We start from the raw sequence: 13711 nt of genomic DNA on the forward strand, positions 1-13711 counted from the left end.
AGTGAGGTCATCGAGGTATATAACTAGGAAATCATGGATCTCTTTGGCAAAGGCTATGCCCATTGCTCTCTGAAATGTGGCTCCTGCATTTTTGATTCCAAAAGGCATTTTCACATATTTGAATGTTCCCCATGGTGTTGTAAAGGCAGTTTTGTCTTGATCATCCGGGTGTACTAAGATCTGATTGTATCCTAAGAATCCATCTAGCAATGAGATCCTAGAAGCCCCCACTACCCTTTGTAGGATATGATCCATTTTTGGTAAGGGGTAGTGGTCTTTGAGAGAGACTTTATTCAAATTTATTAAGTCAACACACCGTCTTATCTCTCCTATTTTCTTCCTAGTAGGCACTAGATTTAAAATCCACTCTGAGAATCTAATAGGTGCAATGATTCCATCTTCATACATTCGTTTAACTTCCTTTTAAATCAGGGGTAGGAGGACAGGATTTACCCTTCTAAGCTTCTGTTTAAAAGGTTTTTGATTCTCCTTCAAAGGTATGGTATGTTGGATGACCGAAGTATCATAGGACTTGAGGTCCTCATAGCTCTAGGCAAAGACATCTTGGAATTCTTTAAAAACCTCAATGTATTTCATCTTTTGCTCAGCAGGTAATGCTTTGCAGAGTTTTGCCATTTTAGGATTTTCTGTGGTTCTAATGTTGCAGTCCTCAATTTCTGGGTTCAGTGGTTGCATTTTTAGTTTTCTTGGAATATCATTTGAATAAAATATGTCCTCCAAAGGAGTTAATCCTGTGGGCAGAAAATTATCCTTTAGTTCAATTACTTCAGATTCTCCCTCAGCCATTTCATCAAGATCTACTTGCTTCAGCTCTTGTAGATTTTTGTTATCAAAAGTTGTTGGATGCAAAATCAGATTTGTTGTTTGAGCTGATATACTTTGCTCACTTTTGTTTATTTGCTGTTGTTCATTAATGGTGCTTGTGTCAATGTTTATACTTGAGAATTGCTCTTTCAAAGTTAGGAAATTATTTATTTGGGTATCATTTTCAAACACCTGCCAATTTTTGACATTATCTGGGACAATAGGTCTATGTTTGATTTCAGCAGTGAAGTGGTGGTTGGGCTCAAAAGGAAGCTTGCAAGTGCTGGAAAAGGTTGCCAAGCTATGTGCATGTAAATTGTGCTTTCTAGGAATTTTGGTGAGTTGAGATTCTGAGAAGGTGTTAAGTATTTCAAGGGCTGCCCCTCTGTAAGCCCTTAACCTAAGATCATTTGTAACAAAGATTCCCTTCATCTTCTGTATAATCAAACCTAAATCCCCTAGAATTGAAATCCTAGCTGCCCCAAGACTTTTGATGAGTTTGAGACCTAGTAGAAGGGCCTCATATTCGGCCATATTGTGTTGTACATCTGAAATTTAACCTATATGCATGACCTTCAGCATGGTCATTTTTCATGTTGTGTTTCCAAACCCCTGCGCCTTCTCCTAATTTGTTCACTGACCCATCAAACTCTAAGTACCATAAGATTTCTTGGTTATGACTAGCCTTAAGAGCTTTGGGAGCTTGTTCAATGGGCAAATCTGGTTCTTGTAACTCATATGATATGTCATATTCATTTGTTGCATCAATCACATCAACAATTTTTTGATCTTGCACCCTAGATTGTTCATTTATGTTTTTCATTTGTGTTATTTTCATGAGCTTGACATCGGTTTTGGAACACAGCTCAACGTTGTATAAAATGAATGAATCCACATCGGAATGCATAGAATAGATGGGGAAGTTTTGTGGTTTCTCTTGACTGCTAACCACATATTTCATTAATGTTTCCCGGTACAATCTCTTGGGCTGTCCAAAGACTGAAATGGTGGCATAAGACATGTCTAGTTGCTGAGACCCTTGGAGCTTTGCACCCCAAGATTTGGATAAAAGAATACCATACTTAGGTGGAATATCAGCTACCACCACATCCATCAAGATTGTTTTAGCTAAATATTGAACTAAAGATACACAAAGGTCTTTGATTAGGCCTAGACACCTGACCTGGCTGGAATCAAATGAGAATAAGTCTTTGTAGGGCCTTGTGATGTCTAGATCCAGTCTTTCCATCACAGATTTAGGCATCAGGTTATGGGAAGCTCCTGAATCAAACATTGCATTATGAAGCACTTTGTCATGAATATTTAAGCTTACATAGAATGGAGGAACCCCTCCATCTACTGTTTTACTATTGACTTCGTCATCTAAAACATTGACTGCATCTCTATTCTCTGGTATTTTAAGTGACATGTTGATTTGATCCCTATACACTTCATGTTTAGCCAATTCAGACAGAGGAATGGCTATTTTCAGTTTGCCTATTTCTGTTTCTAAGTTAAAAGGCTTTTCCATTTGAATTTTTGTATTGTGGGCAGCAAATTTTTCCTTTTCAGCTGAATTTTCAATGACTTTCTCTTCATTCTGAGTGTTGTTCCGAACTAAATCTGTTTTGAAATTATTTTTAGGAGAGCTGGTTACCTTTTCTCTTGGAGGAGAGGATGTGGATGGCTAGTTTTTTGAGGGCTATAAATATGATATTTCCTCAACAGTGGGTTCCTCTGGTTGGAAGTCTATTTTAACAGGGAGTTTTGTTAGGACAACTTTATCCTTTTTTTCTTTGGCTACTTCGTCTCCTTCAACTTAGTAGTTTCAGGCACATCAATGGGTCTGCTTCTTAATTTGTACTGTTTATGAACCTCATAGACCGCTGCATCATAGCCTTCCCTGAAATCAAATGACTCTTCGGATTTGGTTTGAAATTGGTTAAAATTATGAGCTTCTTGATCTTCTTTGGTTAAAAAGATTTGTTGCTCACTGTTTAAACCCATTAAGTTGATGTGAGGGTTCTTTGTTGGTTCACTAGATGTTAAGTCCTCGGCATAGTTCTCTTGAAATGTAGGTCTGATGTTCTGGTCAGGGGCAGCCCTTTCAACATTTGGATTTTGATTTTTTCTAAACTTTGGATTTCTCGCAGTGTTACTTGGTTGACCTTCCCAAGATGATTTCCTTTCAATAGTTTCCACCCTATCCCAAGTTTGTCCATGCCTTTGATGATTGCATCAATTTTTTGTTCAAATGCTAAAGGCTCTTCTTTGAAAGTTGTTCTTCTTTCAGCTCTTGCCCGATTTCGTTTAGCAATCAGGTTTGCCTCCACACTAACAGCTATATTCTGCATGTCTACTAAGCTTGGAGGGGCTCTTTCCCTCAATTGATATGCCATGTCAGAATCAAATCCATCAGGGAATTTGATCAAGGCCAAATCAGGTGGAGGTCTAAGGTTTTGGGGAATGGCATTATAGACATTGTTGAATCTAGCACAATAGTCTTGGACGGTTTCTTGTGGGCCTCTTTTCAAATTATCATATTCTGTTAAAATGTGTAAAGGGTCTTTCTTCTTCTCCCATTTACTTAAGAAGGATTGATAAAGAGCTTCTGAATCAACTATAGAGTTTGCAGCAAGTGCTCTAAACCAAATCCTTACATCACCAGTTAGACTTTGAACAAAGATCTTCATTCTCACATCATCATCATCAATTTCATAATTCTCAAAGTAGTCTTGCATCTTCTTAGTGTGTTTCTGGGCTGTATGGGAGCCAGTACCATCAAAATATGTGATTTTGTTCTGATAATCTTGAGGCATAGCCCCTGGATTTCCAGGTAACTGTATAGGAGCATAACGGTTTTCCATATTTACAGGGATAAATGGGACAACAGGAAGAAATAAGATAGTTGGAACAGCAGGGGCAACAGTGGAAATTTGTGCAGTTGATGGGGGAGTGGAGAGGATACTCTGAGGTGTGGATGAAGAACTAGGAGACGCTGTTGAAAGGACTGCTCGTCTGCCAGGTGCAAGCCTAGATTCTGAATGACTTTGCTGAAGTATGTCAAGATCTAAATCTGTAGATTTTTCTAGATTTTCTTGTTTCCTAAGAGTCTTGGAGATTAAATTAGGATTTTCGAAAATAGCTGGAGGGTCTGGATCAGGATTTTACCTGGTATACCGAGTTATCTTCTTTGGAGCCAGATTCTAACTTTGTGTTTTTGGTATTTTCTGGGAATGTTTTAAAGATCACAATCTTTTTTAAGAATTTTCTGAAGGGAGTTCTTTTGAAATATTGGAAAGTTTGGGCTTTCCTTTAGATATGTTAAATCACAGAAACTGATCAAATCTTTGGGACAGCCGTTTAAAGCATAAAACTAGACTGGATATTGAATGAAGAAGCATTTATTTACTCCTCTAAATGCACAACAAAAATAGTTTCAAAGGCTACCAGGCTAACCTCATGCTCCATCTGTAGCTTTAGAAAATAGACAGTAGTAACAAACAGTCATTCAGATCCACAGCGGAGTCGCCAATGATGTTATCACTCAGGATGTTCCCCAGGAAAGCTCTAATGGGGAATACAGCCGAGGTAACCACTAACCAGTCTTCTAGTTGCAGATTCTAGCCAAACTGCAACCAGAGAGGGCTCTCTCTTTGTAATTTAGCTTTGTTTTGAAGTATTTTAGGCTAGTAATGATGCACAAGGTTTTGTTTTAAGTTTGTTGGATGGTGATTTCAGGCAGAGCTGGGATGCAAGTCTAAAACAGTCTGTTCCATTGGGTAGATGGAGTTAATGATGAAGAACTGCTGAGAGTGTTTTCTTTGGTAAAGGGAAATCCTACAGAGCAAAATAATCAGTCTTGGAGCAACTTTTAAATCTGGGAATTGGTGGAATGAAAGTTAGGGAATGAAAGGAAATCAAGAATCTTTCATTATGCTGGCAAAGGGAAAGTGCATGAATATTATCAAGGAGCAATAAAGAATTCCTATGTAATATTCAAAGTGAAAGAATTAGTGCAAATAGGAGCAGCTAATAATTCCTATTTATGACTAATTCTAAAGAAAACATAATTAATACCAGAGATTGAACACATATTGTATTTAAACATATTATGGGCTATTTCTTTTCTCTGTTACCAAGATTATGGAACATATATGAAATTTGCAAACACAAAAAACATAAAACACGCGTTAGAATAACTTATTGATCCATAGAATGACACAGGAATTCTGTAGCAGGTCCCAGAACATCAAATCCACATTCAGATGGTGCAGCAACAGTGAACTTCAAACAACCTTTGTATTAGAGAGTCTGAGAATTTACAGCGCAGACCAGAGAGAAAATCACCAACCATAATACATATCAATTGGGAGTATATATAAGAGAGTTTTTTACAAAAATATCCCGTAGGAAAATATCTAGTAATAAATTTATCTATCTACTCTGGAAAATAGCAATAACTGATGTGGAAGTCCACGCAACATGTGGAAGTAATTAGGCTGTACTGGCCACCTTAGGTGCTTTGCTTTTGTTGACTTTTATGCTCCTTTTTTCGGCTAATAGCTGTAGCTTTGGTTGGCATCCCTGATGTGCTGTCTTTTGCCACCTGTGTTTGATTTTATTTTAATGAGTTGCCATTACATCTAACCTTCTTTTTCTGCTATTTTGACACTTTGGCAAGTGGCCCGTGTATGTGGAGTTGCTGACCTGTAGCTGACTCAAAAAGGAACAGAAATCAAATCACCTGGGTAAAATTTCCAGCATTGCCTGCCACCAATCCTCTGTAGGCAGCTGATGTCTTTGTATTTTAATCAGTGTTTCATCAGCTTCAGTATACCTATAAAAGTTGGGCTGGACTTCAAAAAGATGATTTATCTCATGTTCAATGTAAAACATATTTTCTAATTTGTCATAAAGACTCTGTCCAAAGGGAGGCCCTTTTTCTTCTTAGGTGCTTGAGGATGCTGTAATTTGATTGGAGACATAGCTATTTATTCTGGTAGTATAATGTTCATAGGTTAGTAGTCTCCCACTTATGGTCAATAAACTGGGTAACCCTCTGCTCTGCAATGCTGCAAAATTTAACTTGAAGTCATTTATTTCTCCCTGCATTTCTTGGCACTTTCTTTCTAGAGTCTGTACAAAATTCCTCCGGGTCAACGCCTTTTTCACTGTCAGAATAGTATATGTCCTGCTACTGATATCCAGAGATGCCAGCTGCTTTTTGGTATGAGTGTTCAGAAACTGAATCATTTTATTGGCCTGCTTAGGTGTATTTCCCAATGATGCCCTGGCCCTTTGAGTCTCAAATTGAGCTAAGCCTATCAATTCTATTTGTTCATGTATAGTCTGAATTGATTGCCATTGGTCAGTGACAGACTGGTCAATTTTGGCCTACACAATTTTCTTGATTTCAGCTAGAGTTTTATCTAAAGTAAGCTCCTTCTCTAAGGCTTTTATTTTTTTGTCCAAGGCTTTTATTTCTCTTGTTTTTTCAGCCACTTTCATCTTGGACTTGTCATAGCTTGCCTCCAGCTTGGCCAACTTTTATTTGGCCTCTTTCACCTCTGTCACCTGAACTTCTAGCTCTTTGACTGCTTTCATCATTTATTCCATACTCATGCTAGATTCTGGTGCTGTTGTTGCTACTGCTGCTGTTGCATCTGTAGTTGATGTAGCTATTGTGGATGATGGAATGACAAGAGGAATTGTTGTTGCTTGTGTGGGAGGAACAATAGCAACTGTTGGAGCTTTTTCAGGTGGCTGGTAGGTCGACTCTCCCTGCTTGCCTTGCAATTCTTTCTCCAATTCTTGCTCCATTTAAATTATTCCTTGATTCATCTTCATTAACAGATCCATCATATCTTCACCTTCCTTTTCTTTTACAAGTTTTGTAGTTTGAGGGTGCATGGTTATGGGTAACATCAATTGTTTTCTGAGTGCAGCAATATCTTCTTCTTTTTTCTTTATGAGGGCCTGGATGCCTTTCGCATCCTTCTTGGGATCATGCCCTAGTTCCACAATGATTTCTTCCAATGTCTTTATTCTGTTATCTTTGGCCGAGGAAGACATTCTCTCCAAATCCAATTGAGTATTTGTATTTTTCAATGATTCCTTCAATTGATGGGCCAGCATTGCCTTGTCTGCTAGTGTACCATAGACCATCTCACCTACTTGCTTGTGTAGCTCAATTTGGTCCATTGGGTCTATGTCCTTGGTGAGGACCTCTAAGTTTGTCTTTATGTAGTCTACAGCTGTTTGTGGCTGTGATATATTAGGCTTGAAATGACTTAAGATCATTTTCTTCTCCTTAAATTCATAAGCTGCCATTAATCTCTGTTGTTTGGAGGGTGTTGTCTTGAGAAATTGATCATACAGTTGCACTCTTAACAACTCATTTTGGGCCTTGATTTCCATGAAAGTTCCTTTAATACTAGGCGGTTTCTTGCTTTGCTGCCTTGAGGAAGACACCTCCATACCATGTTGCATGTCTTGCTCTTGCTAGAATGAGCTAGTAGGTGTTTGTTGGCTAGTTTCTCTCTCCCTCCTTGGACTCTCTATGACTTCTTCACTAATTTCCTCCTCAACCTGAGGATCAACTCTCTGTCTTTTAGCTTCTGGTTGCTGTGTTGACCCACTTGCAGGTGTGGTCTCTTCCCTGTCCCGTTTCTTGCTTCTTTCCTCATTGAGAGGAGTTTGCAATGCTAGAATCTGTGGTGCCTCAGTTTTTTGTGGAGGGCCTTGCCCTTGACTCTGCTCCTTTGAGGTGGTTGGCTGTTATGTCATTGTTTCCTATTCTGCATCCATTAGCTCCTTGCCTTTTGCTGTTCCTGTTGCTGGTGTAGACCTTTCTTGGGCAACTTGTGAAGCTGCAATAGTTGATGTGCCATCTTCGACTTGTTGTGGCAGTTTGAATGCTACCTGCTCAAAAGAATCCAATTCAAGAGTCTTTTCCAAATCTTTGACATTTTGCTCCATTATTTCTTCCTGAGTGAACTCTTCAACTAGTGTGCCTTGCACCCACTCATCTTGATTAGCAAATTGTTCAATCTGTGGGATTTTGCAATGTTCATAGGCTGACAGCCTATATTTTATTTTTCTGGCATTGATAAAGCCATTTGGGTCATAAGGGACCCACCAAAAACTTCTTTTTAACTTGAGTTTTTCCCCCAATATTTGATCAACATCTTGCCATCCTTCTTTCTTGTTCATGACAAAGGGGCCTAGTTGGTCTTTGAATTTCAACCGAGCCCTTTTCTTGGTGCTATGAAAATGAGTTAAATCTGAATTGATGAGTTGCCTGTAATATTCCAAGGCAAACAGTCTCATTGGAACATATCTTGGTAGCCTATAGGGACAAAACTCACAGCCATATATCCTAATGACAGTGCGATTATGGTAAAAGTACCCTTCACCTATTTTGTATTTCTTTGAAAGCTGCAATATTTTCTGCATGTCATAGGCTAGCCTAGCAGGAGGAGTTCTCATCAGGAGACAAGGGAGTGGATAGACAAACATGTTAATGAACTCACAGTAAGAGTAGGGAGAGCTGTGGACTTCATGAAAGACTGAGGTCCAAAAAATCACAGACCTATTTTCTCCTTTAGAGTCCAATATTTTGATGGGGCATTGGAAACAGTCTGGCTGATAATACATGAATAGATGATAGATGTAAGATGAGTATTTGAAGACTCCCTCCCTATCCAGTTTCAGCAGTTGGTCATGTATCTTATTTGCAATGAATTTGGCATAGTTATATTTGACAACAGGGGGCTATCCTAGGGTAAATTCTGATAGCAAGACCAATATAGTATGATCAATATGTTCACTTGTTTTGAAACCCAACACATAGGATATAATATCTACTAGTAATTTTCCCACTTCATTGAAATCTATATAGAGAAAGAGAGGTGTCTCTATTGGCTGGCGATCTTCTCTCATGAATACTTTGGCAATTCGGGCTATCTCTGAGCTGGAGAGTTTAGGACCTTCATCAAGCAGGAATTTCACAGAGAGAGGGACCAGAAGCTGAGTTTTCTTGAAGTTTAACATTTGATTGATGGAGTCAAGAGTTATATGTAAGAGGATGCTCCCAGATGGAGACTTGACTGCCCTTTGACTTGGCTCATAGTTTTCACATCAGAGGTGAATAATTTTAGGGAAGACATTCACAGAAGGAAGGAAGTATGTGGGCAAATTTGATTCCCAAATGCTATAAATGTCACTATTGTTCAAATGATTGTTCCTCAGCTGACAGAATGTCTACAGGTGATTTCTGTCACCAACCAAGTCTTGAATTAAGTGGTCCCTATCAGCCAAAGGTAATGCTTCCAGTTCCTTATGGGGTGCTTTGGGAGGAGTGATATTAAGTGCTGCTGGAGTGGCCATTTTTAACTTCTGTGTGTTTGTAGTTTGGGAATTCAGGTGTATTCAACAGCTAAAAACATGATACTGGCCCTGAAGCTCTTGTCAGGGAATTTTCAAATTGAGCTTATCTAGAACTGACCTCACTATGTAAAATTTATGGTAAAATACAAATGTTACAGAACGTAGCAGGGTCTTTAAATGAATTTGCTGGATTGCAAGCCCTGTGAGCAGAATGCAGGGGAAATGGGCTTGAATTTTGATCGAAGGAGTGAAACCTTGCAGAGGGAAGTGGAAGTTGAGGAACTCTTTTTAGCAAACAGGATAAAACAATAGATAGGTTTAAGCACAAGACTAAGCTTTTGTTTTAAAGTGTGATTTGTTGTAAAAAAAGGGTAAAAATGATCGTTTGTGTAAAGGATATTGAAAACAAGGATGGTAACAGTATATCTGCTTGGAGTTGGCGACTTGATTTCTGTGGTTTATTGGTTCTACAGGTTCATAGACAGAGAAAACCGGAAATGTAGAGGGTTCAGGGTCAAATGGGCGCTAGATGCATGAGACGGACTGCAGGCCGAGCTGGGGGACGCGCTGTGGAGTTGCTTTCAGCGGGTGATGGATTGAGCAGATATGGTGGCGAAATGATCATAAATCACATGCAAAGCCTTTTAAAAATGAACCAATAAAAATAAACAAAAAATAGTCACTTTCGTGACTTTTAACGAACTTTGGGCATTTTAGCGCCTTTTGGCGCTTTTTAATGATGACATCATCCTGACATATTTTTGTCGTGCAGTGGGTACGAAGGATGATGTGGCAGCTGGCGTGTCGGATGACGTGGTAGATGATACGATGGTGGGGTCGTGATGTCAACGGATGACTTGGCGCTCATGCGGAGTGGTGGCGGGCGGTATGGATGCAACGTCATGCGGTGGCGTGGACCTGACGTCAGGGGGTAGATGGCGAGCGGTAAGCGGTTTTCCCCGCACCGCCTTTGGCCCAAGGTTGGTTTGCAGGAGGGGGCTCCGATCACACTGAGATATTGATGCGTGGTAGGGGTACGATAGCAATACCGCCCATCCCCTGGACGCTAACCTTCGGTGGATAATAGCTTGCGATATTGCTGCCAGCTGTCAGATCTACGACGCAAGATCGGACGGTCGTTGGGAGTTTAAAGCTGCGGGATTTGGAATGAGGGGGGGTCGCGCAATATTCAAATGTTTTAATAATGTTTTGTGGTTTAAAACTTTGGGTTATATGGGTTTTGTGCGGGCGCCACAGTTATTTGTTTAACCAACTGTTAAACAAATCCCATATAAACATGTGCGCGGAGAGTTAACACATGGTTTAGGAGGGAGGGTTAGCATGGTTATTTATTTAACCTGGCGTTAAATAAACTCCAAAGGTTTTTATGAACACAGAAGGGCTAATATAAATTCCCAAATGAACTTAATATTCCCCGAACTTGTATGGTATGGCTATAATTGCCAATGGGTAGGGATATTTATATTTTTGGGCTTTTATATAGTTTTTGTAGAATAGGGGTAGGGCAAATGATCAAGGGAGCTAAATAATAAATGTTAAGATGTCAATATGAATATATGGAATGAAACTGCATGAATAAATGCTAAGTTTATAAAGTAAAAACTTAGACATTGGGAAATTAAAGGGGTATAGAGTGATGATTTTTACACAAGAAATGTGGCTTCTTTTAACTAAGTAAACACAGAGTTCAACTTAGCATTTCTCATAAAATGAAGTGAAACTGGACTATTGGGCAGATCCTAAGGTCCTTGAGAGGATGTTAGTAAATGATTTCTAGGGGAATGAAGGGGAAGTTAGTCGTGCTCCCATTGTTTTTACAACCAAACAACTGCCATGGAACTTGTGTCATTGATGAGATGAGTCTTTCTTGATAAGACAAAAAGTGATCATAAACTTGTTTCTGCAACCTCAAGCTGCCTACCCAGCCTACACCTAGTATTTTTTCTTCCTTTGCATTGGGTGCATTTGGACTAGCAAACCCTGATTTTACTCTTTTCTTTTGACTGCCCTCCTATCTAAGTCTACCCTTATCTCTTCGAAGGGCCTAAGTTAAGCAGCTGGGCTCCTTATTTTCTCTACCTATCTACTCATCTGCCAAAATTGAACTATTTGGACAGATATTCATTCTCTATTCTAAGACAACAAATTTAAATATGGAGTGGTCCAGATTGAACTGTTGGGCCATACATCAAGTGTGATAAGCAACAGTACTTGCACATTGTGAACTTGCTTTACACAAATAAGATAGCAGTGGCGTTTTGACTGGACACTTTCCTGGTCTTTTGGTTTGGGGTTCATTTCTATTATTTTTTTTGACCAACTTACTCTTTTTGCCCTTTGATTTTTCTTTTAGGGCACACCCTCTTTTCATTTTTAATTTCTTTTTTTATTTGTTTACAAAGTATGGAACCTTTTCAGCATGAAAGGATGAACATATTTGGACCTTCCACAGTCAATCATGAAAAATGAAACCTATTGGTATAGGAACCTAACAGAAAGATCCACAAATTCGCTATTTAAGAAAATAGAAATCAGTGCCTGACAAAAGAGTAGTGGTTGGAGAGATACTTGTACATATAAATACACAAAATCTTCTTCTGCACCTTCCCGATCAAACTATACGAGTGGGTCGCTATATTGGGAGACAAACAAGGGAGGTGGAGAATTGATAGTATGATAATGTGGACCCCATAGCTTGTGTGGATATTGGAATCTTTTGAAGATAAGATTGCGCGAGTAATTGATCACTGGATTGATTGAGTTATTATACGATTTTCTACAGAGTTCATGGTTGATACCTTAGTCACTTACAGCGAAGCAAAGCGACGCTTCTTCAAGTGACCATGAGGTAAGTATTTAAGATCTTTGAATACTTGGATTAAGATAATCTTATGTGAAAAGCGGGTTATGACATTACCTTGATGTTTGGATCTACGCGAAGCGGATGAAGCCTTAGAAATCAAGGAAGAGCAGATCCTGAATATAGTTCCTTGATTGGACCCCCATCGAGTGACGATGTGGGAGTCGCACATGCTTCACTACAGAGCATTGTCTAGTTGAGAAGGAGGGTCTTTCTGCGGATACCTCATCCGCCTAGACCACCCCCACCTTCACCTCCACAACATACACCTTCACCCACACCACCGCCACCTCCGCCGTTGGTCAACATGTCGAATACGATGAAGTTGTCATTTTTCAAGGGCTTAGGATGTGAGGATCCAGATTAGTTTCAGTTTGTTGTGAAGGTTATATGGACATCACAACAAATTATAGATGACAATATTAAGAAGGTGCAGTTGTTTACCACTCTGCAGGATCACGCATTGACATGGCACATTAAGTATTGCACCGATAACCCGCTGGCATCATTAGAATTCGGTAAGCCTAAGTCTAAATCACGATCAATAATTGCATTTAAGGAAATAATGACGAGGCCCAAAGAAATTACCTCGGAATTAGATCAAAGATTGAAGTGTCAGATGTGTGAAGCTAATATGAATCTCATAGATAGTGAGCACCACGAATGGTTTGTAGCTTTGCTCCTGCCCCACTTAAGGGTTGCTTTATCACAACAAAAGATAGGAACTCAAGTGGAAGCCCTAGAAATTGTGATGAGATTGCATGAAACACATATTCAAGACACTTCTTTGGGAGTTCAACAGATCCACATGGAGTTGCAAAACCTTTGCTTGGAATTATAGAGCTTGAAAAAGGAAAAAGTGGCTCGGTCGGAGGTACACGAAGAATTTTGGTGTCTCAAGTGTAGAAACTATGGGCATGATAAAGATCACTACCCTATCTTCGCTAATTACATCACTTGGGGGGGTGGGGGGGGGCTATGCCCCTAAGGTAGGAAGCTCCAACAGGACCAAGCGCGGGAGCCACACTATGGTGCATTATTTTTTAAGTAGCCGGAAAACATGTAAGAGACAATTGACATTTGTTGCAAAAATTTATACAGATGCCACAACAATTGTTCTACGATTTCTGCAAATCGGTGAGCAATGATGGCTTCCACTATCAGAGCTATGAACTAATTCAAGAAAAAGCTCGGCCTACAGATCAGGGTACTGGGGGAACACGCAGAGGATATCAGGGGTGCAGATGAGGTCGAGGAGGAGGAGGACCTGGTAAGGGTCGAGGGTAGGTCATTTGTTACAGTTGTGGAATGCCAAGACACTACGCACTAGAGTGTATGAATCAAACATGCCCGTCATGTCAATACTTTACTCAATTTGACCACACAATTGAATAATGTCCTGTGCTAATGGTCAAGATGCAAGAGAAGAAGGAACAACCTCAGCATCCTCCCAAAACTTACAGATGATGAGAGTCGAACCCCGCGAAGGGGACCCAAATGTGAATATCGTACTATGAAGCGGGATGACGACTGGTGAAAATAAGGGAAAAAAAACCTGAAGAAGGCGGATGGGTCCACAAGGCCCCAGAAAATGAGGTTGGGTTTGATTTGGAA

This window comes from Pinus tabuliformis, chromosome X (assembly GCF_031772625.1).
Source record: "Pinus tabuliformis cultivar Carrire ecotype Pingquan chromosome X, CPIR1, whole genome shotgun sequence".
NCBI classification, from domain to species: domain Eukaryota; kingdom Viridiplantae; phylum Streptophyta; class Pinopsida; order Pinales; family Pinaceae; genus Pinus; species Pinus tabuliformis.